A 13656-nucleotide genomic window follows, 5' to 3' on the forward strand; every position below is an offset into this window, starting at 1 on the left:
CTACATTTTTGAGCAACTTAGAACTGCAATGGCCCCGCGCTCTGCCCCAACAGCCCTCGACCCCTACCTGTGCCACCGTCCTCCTGTGCATGCACATGCGGCTTCGGGCTGGTGCTGCAAAGCTGGTCTTGTGTATCCAGCTCCTCTCCAACTACTTAGTGAACTCACTGCCAGGATGGACCATCATCTGCAACCCTTCCTGCTTTCCCCTGAGCTCTGTACAAATTGAGTTCTCAAAACTGTGCAAAGGCTTGCTGGTGATTCATCTTCATTTCATGCTGATGAATTTACTCTGGTCCTCTTGATGGTTCTCAACTCAAATAATTCCATAAGTTATCATTTTACTCTATCGTCTTCTCCCAGATATAAGCACACATAATTTTTAGTTTCTAATTTGTGTTGAATGATGAAAAATCTTTTTGTATCACACCTGGCCTCATTCTTTAGATTGTTTTCATTGAGGCTGACATCATACCTGGGCTTGGAGAAAATAGGCTTATCTGGACATGGTTCCTAGGAAGTTCATTGTACAGCCACAATATATCTTAATTATATTTGTGCCTTAGAAACAGCTATATATTGCTTTTCTTAAGTTACTCTTAGAAGAGCATAATTTTTATGGAACAGATTCCAAAATTGTAAATCAGACCTAGAGGAATAGAAACAAATGGAAAATCTGAGTGGATGATTTTTTTTCCCTTCCTTCTTACTCCTTTAGAGCAAGATACTCTAGGTTGGTGGGTCTCAGCAGGGCAGGAGTGGGACTAGGAGTATTTCCAGTCACCTGGGGAGATGTTTTTGTTGAGTTTCAATCCCATCTTCTGGCCCAAATTTGAGAGGCACATGGTGAGCTCATCTTTTGTTCCTAATCACATCTGTAAATTCCCCATTTCCAAATAAGGTCACCTCGACCCTTCCTGGGGCTAGGACATGGACACATCTTCTGAGGAAGTTTGAATCATCTTTATAGGGGGAGCCCAGGAGTCCTAGTGGGGATGTGTGTTAGAAATCCTAGTGATAGGCCATTTCACAGTCTGGTGCCTAGGGAACAATCTAGTCCAGGGTTCAGGAATCATCAACTAAAATCATCACTAGAGGAGATGACAGAAAACTAGTGGCCGCAGATAAGTGGCATCAAAGGTCTTCGGAACTCAGAGAAATGAAGGGGAACCAGGCAGAGGGGCTGGGGCAGCAGGACCACTGCTGTCCTCTCTGCCCTGCTGCCCTGGGTCAGGTGACTCACAGATGACGAAGGGCATCCATAGACCTGGGCTGTGTCAGTGGGTGAAGAGTGTCAGGGATCCTAAGGTAAAGACCAAGGGTATGCCTTAAGCCAGCCATTGTCTCTGCCATGTGGAAAATACACAGGCGCTCTTGCAGGCCCTGGCCTGTCTCTGCTGGACTGTGACCATTACCAAGTTATAGAGACATAATTTAAGAAATGGTAACATGGCCACTGGGACTCTTCCTTTTGTAGGTAGCCAGCACTGGTGTGAAGCAACCAGCCCAGCCCCGACATGCACACTGGCTGCCATTGGGACTCTCCTGCAGGTAGCCAGTGAAAGCCAGGAGAACCAGCCAGCCGTGCATTGGAGAAACCATGAGTGTCTAGAGAAGCCTGCCCTGCACCTCACCACCTCCTGGGGAAGCTGGGTTATGATTCACCCAGGTGCCTGACGCATCCTCCTACACTGTGGATGGGCAGCCAACAGCCCAAACAGAACATGTTCAGGAGACATGGACATGGAAGAAAGCAGAAGCCACATGCCTGAAATTTCTGGGATGATGGCAACTGAAGTAAAGAAACTACTTCATGAGGCTGTAAGGGAAATCAGATCAGAAATAGTATCTCAGGTAAAAGAAGAAATGACAAACAAAAAAAGAGTTGCTGAGCATATCTAAAGAAGATATGGATAAAAAAAAAAGAGGAGCACAGGAGAATGAGGGAAACCTTGAATGAATAATATAGAGAACGCCTGGAATGCATGAAGCAGACTCTAAGAGATATCCAGGAAATTAAAAACTCCATTGAAAGCTAACAAAAATCACTTGAAAGAAACCAAAGACAGACTTTCAGACCTTGAAGATAGGATGGCAGGTAGCAATTGCAAAAGGAAAGATCTCTTAAAAATAACACAGAATCAGGAAATAATACCACAGCTGCAAGAAAGTGCAAAGAAAAATAATTTAAGAATGATAGGTGTCATCAAAAAAGGAGGGGTCAACACAAATAACATAAAGAGATTATTTACAGGAGTAATAGCAGAGAACTTCCCAAACCTGAGAAAAGGATCTAACACAGAGATAAGTGAGGCATGTATAACTCCAAACAGCCATTACCAAAGTAAATCTACACCCAGACATATAATAAAGATCCCAGAAAGTCATCACAAGAACACAATATCAAAGGCTATTTGAGAAAAGAAACAGACTAGTATAAAGGAAAACCCATCAAGATCACAACAGATTTCTCAACACAAGCCATCAAGTCAAGAAGAGCTTGGAGTGAAGTATTTCAAGTCCTGAAAAAAAAACACGTCCAACTCAGATTGATGTATCCTGCAAAACTAACCTCAAAATTAATGGAGAAATAAAATACTTCCATGAAAAAGAATAACTGAAGGAATTCATAACCACCAAACCACTCCTATAATGACTATTCTAGGACAGTCTAAAGATAAAAACAATCATGGTCCCAGAGACAGCAGCAAAATGGGGTCACCAAGAGGGGCAGACAATTGAATGGAGGAAGAAAACAGGGAAACAATGGCAGGGAAAAAGCATGATAGAGACAAACCAGTGCATGTTGGCCATTAATGCAGGTGGCCTTAATTCACCAATAAAAAGAAACATGAGAGGGCTGGGGATTTAGTTTAGTGGCATAAGCGCCTGCCTGGCAAGCACAAGGTCATGAGTTCAATCCCTGGTACCAAAAATAGATAAATAAATAAACCAAAAAAAAAAAAAAAAACAACAAATAAAAAATAAAAAAAAGAGATGGGAGGAGCAAAGATGGTGGATAGATAACAACTGGCTACAGATGCTCCCTGAGATAGTCAACTTAGAATTCAACATAATACAGAGTGGGAAGCCCCAAACAGAGGGAGATGAATTCTCTCATCCCTAGAAGAAATTAAGGTGAGAAGAAGCAACCAAACATACAGTCCTGGTGCTATTATTGGAACAGCTAAAGGTTCAGTGTTCCCACCACAGCAGGTGACTTGCTGACCATTTGAGGTCCCGCTGTGACTTGCTGAGGTCCCGCCGTGACTTGCCAAGCCGTCCAAGGTCTCACCACTTCAACTCACTAGAGGCACAGTTACATTGAGTTTGGGGGTTGGCAAGTCAAACGGAGAGCTGAGTTGATAGGGTGTCTACATTAATCTGTGGTGAGTGACGGGAGTGGAGCCATTCAACAGAAAGGGGCTCTGGTAGATGACATTCTGGGACCAGGCAGGACTGGCAAGTACAAGGGGCAGGAGTGATTTCAATCAATTATTCCTTTCCTGAATGGGATTGGTAGAGCGAGCCAGGCCTGGGTCACACGACCTGGCTGAGACTGAATAAGTTATCCAAAATCAAGTCCCTACAGCGGTGGTGCACACTAACCACACTAACCCAGTGAAGTCTCAGAAGTTTGACTGACCCGGAGGGGAGGTGGCGCAAAGTAATACAGTGCAGGTCACAGCAGCTTGACTGACCTGGAGGGGAGGGGCCAGTATATGCTTTCCCTGTCTGCAACTCACTAGCACACAGCAGGGGAAAGAGTCATCTAGCCAGTGTGCTTCAGAAGAATTGTAACCAACAAAGAAAGAAACTGTGGCCTCCTGGAAGAAGCAAAAAAAGATGGGAAGAGGAAGCAACAACAAAAAGTCCCCAAGTCCCAACCCTGAGAACACTGACCCAGGACAGGTAAATACAAAGGAGAATGAGAACAGCAAACAAGCAATATCAGACACAGCGCCAGTGGACATAAAGAGATATATTCAGGACCTCATAGATGAGTTCAAAAGTGAATTATTTAGCCAAGTAAATCAAGATATAAGAGGATTAATAAAAGAGATACTAAGCACCCCTCAAGCAGACAAAGATGGAAGAAGGGAGGAACTCAAACAAGAGAACCATTTGGTGAAGAATATTTAAAAAATATAGAATACATGAAACAGATTCAAAGAGATCACCAGGAAATTAAAAACTCTATGGAAAGATAGCAAATCAGCTTGAAAGAAACTAAGAATAGGGGGCTGGGGATTTAGCTCAGCAGCATAAGCACCTGCCTTGCAAGCAGGCAGGTCATGAGTTCGATCCCCAGTACCGATAAAAAGATTAAAAAAAAAAAAACTAAGAATAGATTATCCAAATTGGAGGACAATTTTGCAATGTGGGAGTATGAAAGGAAAAACTTTTTAAAAATAACAAGGAAACAAGCAGTAACAATACAAAGGCTAGAAGATGACAAAAGGATCTATAACTTGAAAATAAAGAATGTGAAGAAGCTGGGGTACAGACAACAGAACTACAAAGGCTATTCACAGAAATAATTAAGGAAAACTTCCCAAACATAGGGAAAGGAAATGATATTCTGATATATGAGGCATACAGAACTCCAGCCACCTATAACCAAAACAGAGCTACACCCAGGCATATAATAATCAAGATCCCAGAAATTCAATATAAGAACAGAATAATAAAAGCTGTTAGAGACAAGAAACAAATAACCTATAAAGAAAGGCCCATCAGAGTAACAGGAGACTTCTCGACACAAACCATCAGGTCAAGAAGAGCCTGGAACAAAATATTCCAAGCCCTGAAAGAAAATAACCTCCATCCCAGATAGATATAACCTGATAAACTGTCTCTAGAAGTTAATGGAGAAACAAGATGCTTCCAAGACAAACAGGAACTTGGGAAATTTGCAACCATCAATCCAACTCTACAGAGAATACTGCAGGGCATTCGAGAGAGGGAGAAAAGTACTAGGATTCCAGGAACCGTAGCAGAGAGGCCTCAATGAATGGAGCAGAAAACAGAATAAAGAAAATAAGCAGACAACTGATGGCCAAAAAAAGAGCATAACAGAAATGAGGCAGAGAAGATTTATTCAAAACTGATATGATTAATAGTATCAAGTCTGAGAGTATAGGCAACTACACTGAAGATGACAAGACTCTACGATACACATTCTGGTTTGATAACTGCCAGTTTTTGAAGTTCTATACTATATACAAAGTTGTATTTTTATTAATACTGTTATGTACTGATATATTCAGTTACACTATGTCCAATGATATAGCCAATATTATTGAAGATAACAAGAGACAACACAGGAACCATGGTAGAACTCTTTGTATAACAGTCTTATATGTTTTTTTCATTTCTTGCATTTATAGGAATATATTTTGTTTTGTCTTGTTTTGTTTCTCCCTCTAGTATAGAAAGGATAGAAATAAATGTTAAGGCTCATGCATGTGTAGAATCTATAAACACTTTATGAGAACTGATCTTATGGCACATGGTGAGATGAACAGATACTTTGAAGAAAAAGAGACACTAAAATACCCAGTGTTGATCCTGAAGTGTCATAATGTGAAACCCAGTATTATTCTTTGTTCAGAGTGATATTAGCCTGCTTGGGTTTATTCAGTCTCAACATAATTGAAGATATGGATAACTGCATGTATATTTAAGTGTATAGGATAACCACAGTTCTAAGTTTTTGTTGGATAGCTGAACGGAGCTGGTTTAAGTCTCACTGTTTGAATCCCCACTTTACAAGCTCCACTTTAGTGTCTTGAATAACTATTTGTAAGAAGACAATCTGTAATCATCAACTAGTGATTTGTTTTTTTCTTTGAAGTTCTGTATTATTTATACCCGTTTTCTGTTTTGTTTAGTCTTTTTTAAATTAAATTTTTAAAAAAAGACACTACAGTACCCAGTGCTGATCACAGAGTGTCATAATGTGAAACCTAGCAATACTATTTTTTTTATCTTTTTCCTTTTTATCGGTACCAGGGATCGAACTCACAACTGTCTGCTTGCAAAGAGGCACTTATTCCGCTGAGCTAAATCCCCAGCCCCAATACTATTATTCTTTGTTCAGAATGATTTTAACCTGCTTTAGTTTGTTTAATCTAAACATAAATGAAGATATGGATAACTGTATGTATGTTTAAGTGTATAAGATTGACAATCATGTTACTAAGTTTTTGTTGGACAGTTGAACAGAACTGTTTGCAGTCTCACTGTTTGAATTCCCACTTTACATGCTCCATTTTTGCATTTTGAACAATTATTTGTAAAATGACAATATATAAACATCAACTAGTGATTTCTGTTTATTTTTTCTCTAAACATATGTATTATTACTACCTATTTTGTTTTGTTCAGTCTTTCTTTAAACGAAATTTAAAAAAAAATAAACATGGGTAGAGTCAATCAAGAAACAAAATCCATTAATATGCAATATATAAGAAAACATTAACTGAAGAAAATTCATAGACTGAAAGTCAAAGGAAAGAAAATAATTCTCCATGAGACAGGGGACCAGAAAAAAAGCAAGGGTAGCTTGCCCATCAACCACAGAATGGATAAGAAAGATCTAGCATTTTCATACAATGGAAAGCTACTCAGCTATAAAGAAGGCTAATTATCGATCATGTGCTTGAGTGAAATGGTTTGGATTCACATAGCTGAACGTTACGTTTTCTCCCTATTATAAAAAACTGAAGGAGTTAGTGGGATCCTAAAAGGACAACAGACACTGTGAAAGAGGAAGAAATGTCTAAAAAGGGAAGGTGGTAACCATTGTTAGTTCCCTATTTAAGTCCTGTATCATTTCCATTGTTTTGTTTTGATTGGTTTTATTCTGTTTTTGTTTGGTTTTATTAAATCTGATGGCATGGGCAGGTATTTCAAAGATAACAAGATATGGTAGCCATTGTTGATTTCCTATTATCTTGTTTTGATGTATCACATTCACTGTTTTGCTTTGATTGGTTTTATTCTGTTCTGTTTTGTTTTATTTTATTAGCTCTGATGGTACAGGCAGCTATTTTGAAGATAGTAAGGCATTATGGTAGCAATTTTTATTTCTTGTTATCTTGTTTTGAAATTCCATTAGCGCCTTCACTGTTTTGTTTTGGTTGGTTTTCTTCTGTTTTACTTTGTTTGATTTTAATATGTCTGATGGTACGGACAGCTATTTTGAAGATAACAAGAGGCGTTACTGCAGGCATTGTTGATTTCCTATTATCTTGTTTTGAAGTCTTGTGTTGCTTTCATTGTTTTATTTTGATTAACTTTATTCTGTTTTACTTTGCTTGGTTTCATTCTCTTAAAAAAAATTAAAGAAATGGTAACACTCTGAAAAGCTGAGAATCTCAAGTTCAAACTCAGCCTGTACCACTTAGTGACTGCCTCAAAAGTCAAAAATCAAAGAGTCCTTGATACAGTTCAGTGCAAGGACCCTGGTTCAATTCCCAGCACCGGTGAGGTGAAAAATAAGAAGGATAGAAACAAAGCTTTGTAAATAAGGAGGGGAAGAAGAGTTGAAGGGAGAGGAGGGGTATAGGAAGAAAAAAGAATCAAGATACATCACACATAGGTACAAATTCCCTGCAATGTGATCATGATGTGTATCAAAAGTATGCCAATATAATTAATTAAAAAGAAAGGGGGGTGGGATATGGTTCTGTGGCAAAGAGCTCACCTGGTATGTTTGTAGCTCTAAATTCTATACCTGGCACTGCACTAAAAAAAAAAAAATCTGGACCTGGCTTTAAAACTGGTATCAGGTAGCTCATTTTAGAAATGAATCACCAAATAAAGTTGCTAGCTTTGGGGGGGGGGGGTGCTTGCCTCTTGGTTTCAGGTCCTTCTCTCCAACAACCAAAAAACAGTGACGAAGTTGATTTGGAAAGTAAAGGTTAGAGGGTAAGGAAGAGACTGGATCTGCAGGGTGAATTTGGGCTGAATGAGAGAGGAAACGTTAAAGCAGAAAACAAAGTACACCCTGGGGGACACAGAGCGGGCTCTGCCATACCTCAGGACCGCAAGAACTTACCTGTGTAGACCAGGGCCCCCCCTGCAGGTACAGCTCGGTGGAGCTCCTGTTTCAGACAGTGTGGAGGGAAGGAGTGCAAAGTCAGTCCTCCGCAGTACTGGGTGGGAAGAAATCTTACACAAGAAGTTTGGCCGTTTTGGAAATTTTAAATCACACTGCACTTGCAGCTCAGCCTTTTCAGGCAGTCATTTATTTCATTCTCTTAAAAATACTGAGCAACCAAGTTGTCCCTACTATGGGGCAGGTCTTGCACTCAAATGAGTGTTTTGAACAACCCTGGCATTCAGAGCTTGGTTTGCTGGGTCCGCGGTAAAGGCTGGCAGCGAGGAGGGCCAGGCATGGAGAGCGCGGCTGGCGCGCTCAGCGCGGGTCGCTGGGAGTCGGACCCAGAGCAGAGAGGCTGAGCTAGGCCGCGGTGGGGCTCACAGCCCTGGAGGCCCGCGCTCCTCCCACGCTGGCCGGGGCGCTGGCCCGAGGCGGGGCCTTAAGGGGAAAGAGGCCTGGCGCCCCCGCTCTGCTCGGTGGCCGCACCGGATGCGAGCCGGCTGCCGCCTGCGGACCGTGCTGGGACACCGTGGGGGCCCGGCGACCCGGACCCGGGTGTCCTTTGGGTGCGGGCGCCCGGGGAGGCAGACTGGGGCGCAAGCGCGTGGCGCCGCCCAGCCTCCCCAACTAGGTCACGAGGGGGCGGCCACGTCCCGGGGTCCTTCCGTGGCCGTCGCCAGCCGGGGACGGGGACCTGGCGCCCCGCAGCCTGCACGGCTGGGCCCGGGCGCCCGGGGTGCAGAGTCGGTCTAGACGGGCGCCCGAGGTCCCCTGCAGTTCGCCTCTGTCCGCGGGGATGCGTGGGGCTTCCTGCGAGCCGGCGATTCCCGCACAGGCCACGCCCCGAGCGCAGAGGTCCGCCCGGCTCTCCTGCGCCCCCAGCCTGCGCGCCTCGCCCTGGCCGATTCCGGCCCAGCCCCGCTCGCACTTCCCGCCCGGGGCTCCGATCCCCGTACTCACGAGAAAACCGGAACATCCATTGAACTCTTGCTCCTGCTGGGCTAGAACGTAGTTTTCTCCTTTGTGTTTCCTACTCTTTCTGGATGACGGAGTGTTAGGTCCCTGAGCTGACCGGTGGGGGAGCGCCCAGCCACTGCAGCTGCACAGCGGTGCGTTTTTAAATTTAGGTGATTTTGGTTGCTAGCCCGCTGAGGCTAAGGGCTTTGATACCGGTGCAACCGGCCAAGATTTGCAGTGAAGTCCTTTAGTTTTAAGTAGACTCCTGCAAATTTTGTGAGTTTCTCGCAAGCCTTGTTTTGAAGCACTGTGGATTTTGGGATAAAGTATAATTGCTTTTGAGCCGGGCGTGGTGGCTCACGCCTGTAATCCCAGCACTCGGGAGGCTGAGGTGGGAGGATCGTTGCGAGTTCCAGACCAGCCTGGGCTACAAAGTGAGCTCAAGGCCAGCCTGAACTGCATAGCAAGACCCTGTCTCAAAAGTCAGACAAAAAAAAAAAAAAAAGAATAATTGCTTTTGTAATATGTTTTTAAATGCATACAGAAAAAGTACAGATAACTAGGCACAGATCGTCATTGTCTCACTTTTTAGTGTTATGCATATATATTACATAATTAGAACTGTTCTGTATGTAGTTTTTCGCATCCACTTTTTTCACCTACTTGCATTATATTTTAAGATCATTAAAATTTTTTCTAAGGATAACTACAAAAAAGAAACCATGCCACGAAATTAGTGGAGAGAGGACAAGCATATTAACAGAAGGCAGAAGCCCAGATGTCCACGCAGTGACCTTGTGCTGGGAAGTTGACCCAATCCAGTGACCTCCTGCCTACAAGGACACAGACAGGAGCCAGTGACTGATCTTTGGTTCAGCTATCATCTGGACTGGGCAGTGTCACCCAATTACATAAAGGCATCATTTCAGAAGGCCATGCTTGTGAGAAGTGACATTCTGAAAGCAACTCAGAAATAAGGAAGAAGATGCCTGGATATTTAGTTCAGCGGCACGGGCGCCTGCCTGGCAAGTGTGAGGTTGTGAGTTCAATTCCCAGTACCAAAAAACAAAAAACAAAAAAAAAACAAGGAAAAAGAAAATAGGTACTATGGCAATAGCCTACAGTGACAGGAGAGAAGACAGTTTACTAAGGGAATGTTTAGTCCTTTCAGACATTCAAAGTTCTGCTTGATTGTCTGGCTCATACTGTTCTCATTTTATAGACTGCCCCGCTATGATCGGCCAAAATATTTCTAATATCTTGAACTGAAATCTCACTGAATTAAACACCTTTTGTAAACAGCCCATGTTTCTATGCTTACTTCAAAAGTTGGACTTTGGTTTATATTTTTTTAATCTATATTGCAGTACTGGGGATGAACCCAGGCCCTTTTCAGTGAGCTACAGAGTCCTTTTGAAGTAATAGTAATTAATAATATCATCATTAGCGACAGCCTCGCTGAGTTGCTGAATGGCCCAGGCTGGGCACGCACACATCGTCCTCCTGCCCAAGCCTCCAAGAGTGCTGGGACCCCAGGCAGACCCCACCACGTGTGCTGAGGCTAGAGGACAGGGATCTCGTGCAGGAGAGGAGCTTGGGTGGAGACCATGCCTAGCTGGGCCGTTCCCCTCAAGGCAAGGTGGGCTGGTCACAGACCTCTCCAGCTCCTAGGCCTTGCTCTGCAGAACAGGATGACAGTAAAGTCCCGCTCTCCTGTCACCTCCTTAGGTCACTATGTCAGTGACACAAAGAGATAAGGTACCTGTCAGGCCAGCAGTGACACCAGAGCGCCTGAAACGCTCTGAGAACTGTCTCCCACAGGGTGCAGTCAAGCACACACAAGTTCCCGGGACACACGCTGGGAACTGCAGTATCAACATGGAACACAGTGTGTCACCTGGTCCAGTTCAGCGTTCCAGTCCTCTTCCCAGGATCTGTTCCAATTAGTACGAGGGGAGAGAATTTTGAAGACCTTTACTTTCTCTGAATGAATTTTAGTAATTCAAAAGAAAAATACCAGAAAATATATAATCTGACTCTTAAAAAGCCAAGCAACGTTAGCTAGCATTTTTGGTGCATATCCATGTATATGCTGTATGCATTGTATGTATATACATTACACATATACTCGTATGCCCTGATTACATGCCCAACAGTTTACCCTCTTGTCATCTTTAAGGGAAAGACCTTGCACTTCATAAATACTTTCACAGGACCACAACTCCAGTCTTATGGGCTAAGTGATTTATTTATGGCTATTTCCTACACTTATTTGGATTATATTACTGTGATTACTTCTCAGACTATACTGACTAGACAATTAAAAATGTAACATATTGATTTCCCACCTAAAAAACTATATTTACCATAATAAAACTCAGAAAGATTTTTAAAAATCATCCAGAATTCCTTGAAATGCAATCGCTTTTTCACCAGAACATCCCATTTTATACCTTCATTTTTTTTAGTACGTTTGCCATACATATGATCACACTTATCATGGGGAAATTTTACCTGTACATAATAACTATGTTAAAAGTTTGGTGGAGGTATATTTCTTTGAAGTCTTTTTTACAGCATCGTAATATTTTCAAGTATTATTAATACGGTGCCTTTATTTTTAATGCTTGAGTGGCTTTACTGAATAGATGTCATCGATTTTCCTTCCATTTATACATTTTTGGTGACCACGGGCAATTTGAAATTTTTTTCAGATTTGCTTAGTCTTAGAAATGTTAGATTTAAGTGTAAATATTGCTTGGATTCTTGGTATACATTGTTAGCTTACAATTTAAAATTTGGTCTTTATTTGGTGATTTTTTCTTGGTCCTTTAGGTGTATTTTGGATAATGATGCCCTAACTCAAACAGAATTTCATAAAGATAATGCCTTTCTTGCCATTAAAAACCTGGTATCACAGCTGATTTTCAACGCTTAGGTTAGAGTACTTTTTGTTGTTTTATAAGAATACGTAGGCATATGATGGAAATACAAGATTAGCTTTGTGTTGAGTATGTGTGTATGTGTGTACAGGGTCTCGCTGGTCACGAACTCACCATGTAGCCCACTCAAAACATCGGAGTGCTCAGTTTGATACTGGGAACTGTGAAATGTAGGACACTATACAGAGCAGGGCATTCTGGTCCTACTGACCAGACCAAAACATCTGGCATCTATAGAAGGCTGCAGACCCCAGCAACTTCAGATCATGGCTGGAGGCCTAGAAGCAGTTTTGCCAACATTCTACATGAGAGCTTTCTCTAACCCACTCACCCCTAATCTCACTCAAGGTTAAGTTTAAACAAGGTAAAAACAACATTCCCATATTCTTTTTTACCAAGACTTTAGATTTGCATTGCAATCCCCACCATGTTTACTGACTATGTGCTTCATATGTGGATTCTTAATGAGAAAAGGTCCAAAAGACTACTTAAGAATCGTCTGCAGCTGTCTAGCTAGCCTAGGCGGTGTAGGGTGTGGAAATGAGTTGCCCGGGAGATACATGTCTGTGCACACACCTCCAGCTGGGCACCTGAAATTCCCATGTCTGTATTTGTTTTGCTAGTTCCAAAAATAAAGAATATGATATAGCCACTATTCTGGTCTCTGCAGAATAAAACTAAGATTTAGAACTCAGAACTGTTAAAGGAAATAAATACATCTACATTCATACTGAAAATGGCTGGCTCATACATCCATAATCAGAAAGATTGAAAACACATTTATTCATTATAAAGCATGCAGAACTTTAAAGACTCAAAGTTTTTCTAAAATACTAAGCTAAGAAAAGGAGCATTATTGCTTACACAGTAAACTTTCCTTAAACTAAAGACAGTGCTTCAATATAACCTGGGCAAATTACCAGCTGTGCATGAATATTTCCTTGCAAATAACTTGAGGCCTGAAGTCTACAGCCACACCCAGGGCCCAGCTGCCTCAGGCTGTGTTCACTAACCTTGTGCATTCTAATAGACTACACTTTTGGAGGCCACCATATCTTACGGTTTACAGAAATTTATCAGTATACCCAGAGGGACACACTTCAATGTGAAGTTGTAAAATATTAGCTACCAGCAATTCAAAATGACTGTATAGTCACTGTTCACTGAATTTTAAAATGTTCTCCATAGACTTTGTCAAGAACTCAAATCACCTGACTCAAGGGATTTTCAAGTTACCAGAGTTTTCTCATCCCTCTTGCTGGGCCAGCCACAGAAGGATGAGCCATGGGAAACAACGAAACTGTCAGGACTTAAAAAAAAAAAAAATATTTTTGCAAAACCAAGTCTCCTTTCTGTTCCTGCCTCTCCCCTGGAACACTCCTTTGTCCCGAAAGGGACACTTAAAGATAGCCACTTGCTGCCGCCCACATCCTAGAGCTGATTCTGTGACTCTGGGAAAAGGGGCAGAACAGTCTCCCTGACAGACAAGACACCTCAGTTGGTCCTACTGTAGGAGTATCCGGAGCACTTCTCCAAACTCCGCGTTCAGGTTCTTCTTGGGAGTCTATGAATTGCATGGACCTTCTATGCAGTTCTATGCAGTCCCCTGAGGACCAGTGTTTCCCAGAATATGAATCTTTACAAAGA

Source organism: Cavia porcellus, unplaced genomic scaffold (assembly GCF_034190915.1).
Source record: "Cavia porcellus strain 051 isolate PalLab524CR breed Dunkin Hartley unplaced genomic scaffold, mCavPor4.1 scaffold_7, whole genome shotgun sequence".
Classification (NCBI taxonomy): domain Eukaryota; kingdom Metazoa; phylum Chordata; class Mammalia; order Rodentia; family Caviidae; genus Cavia; species Cavia porcellus.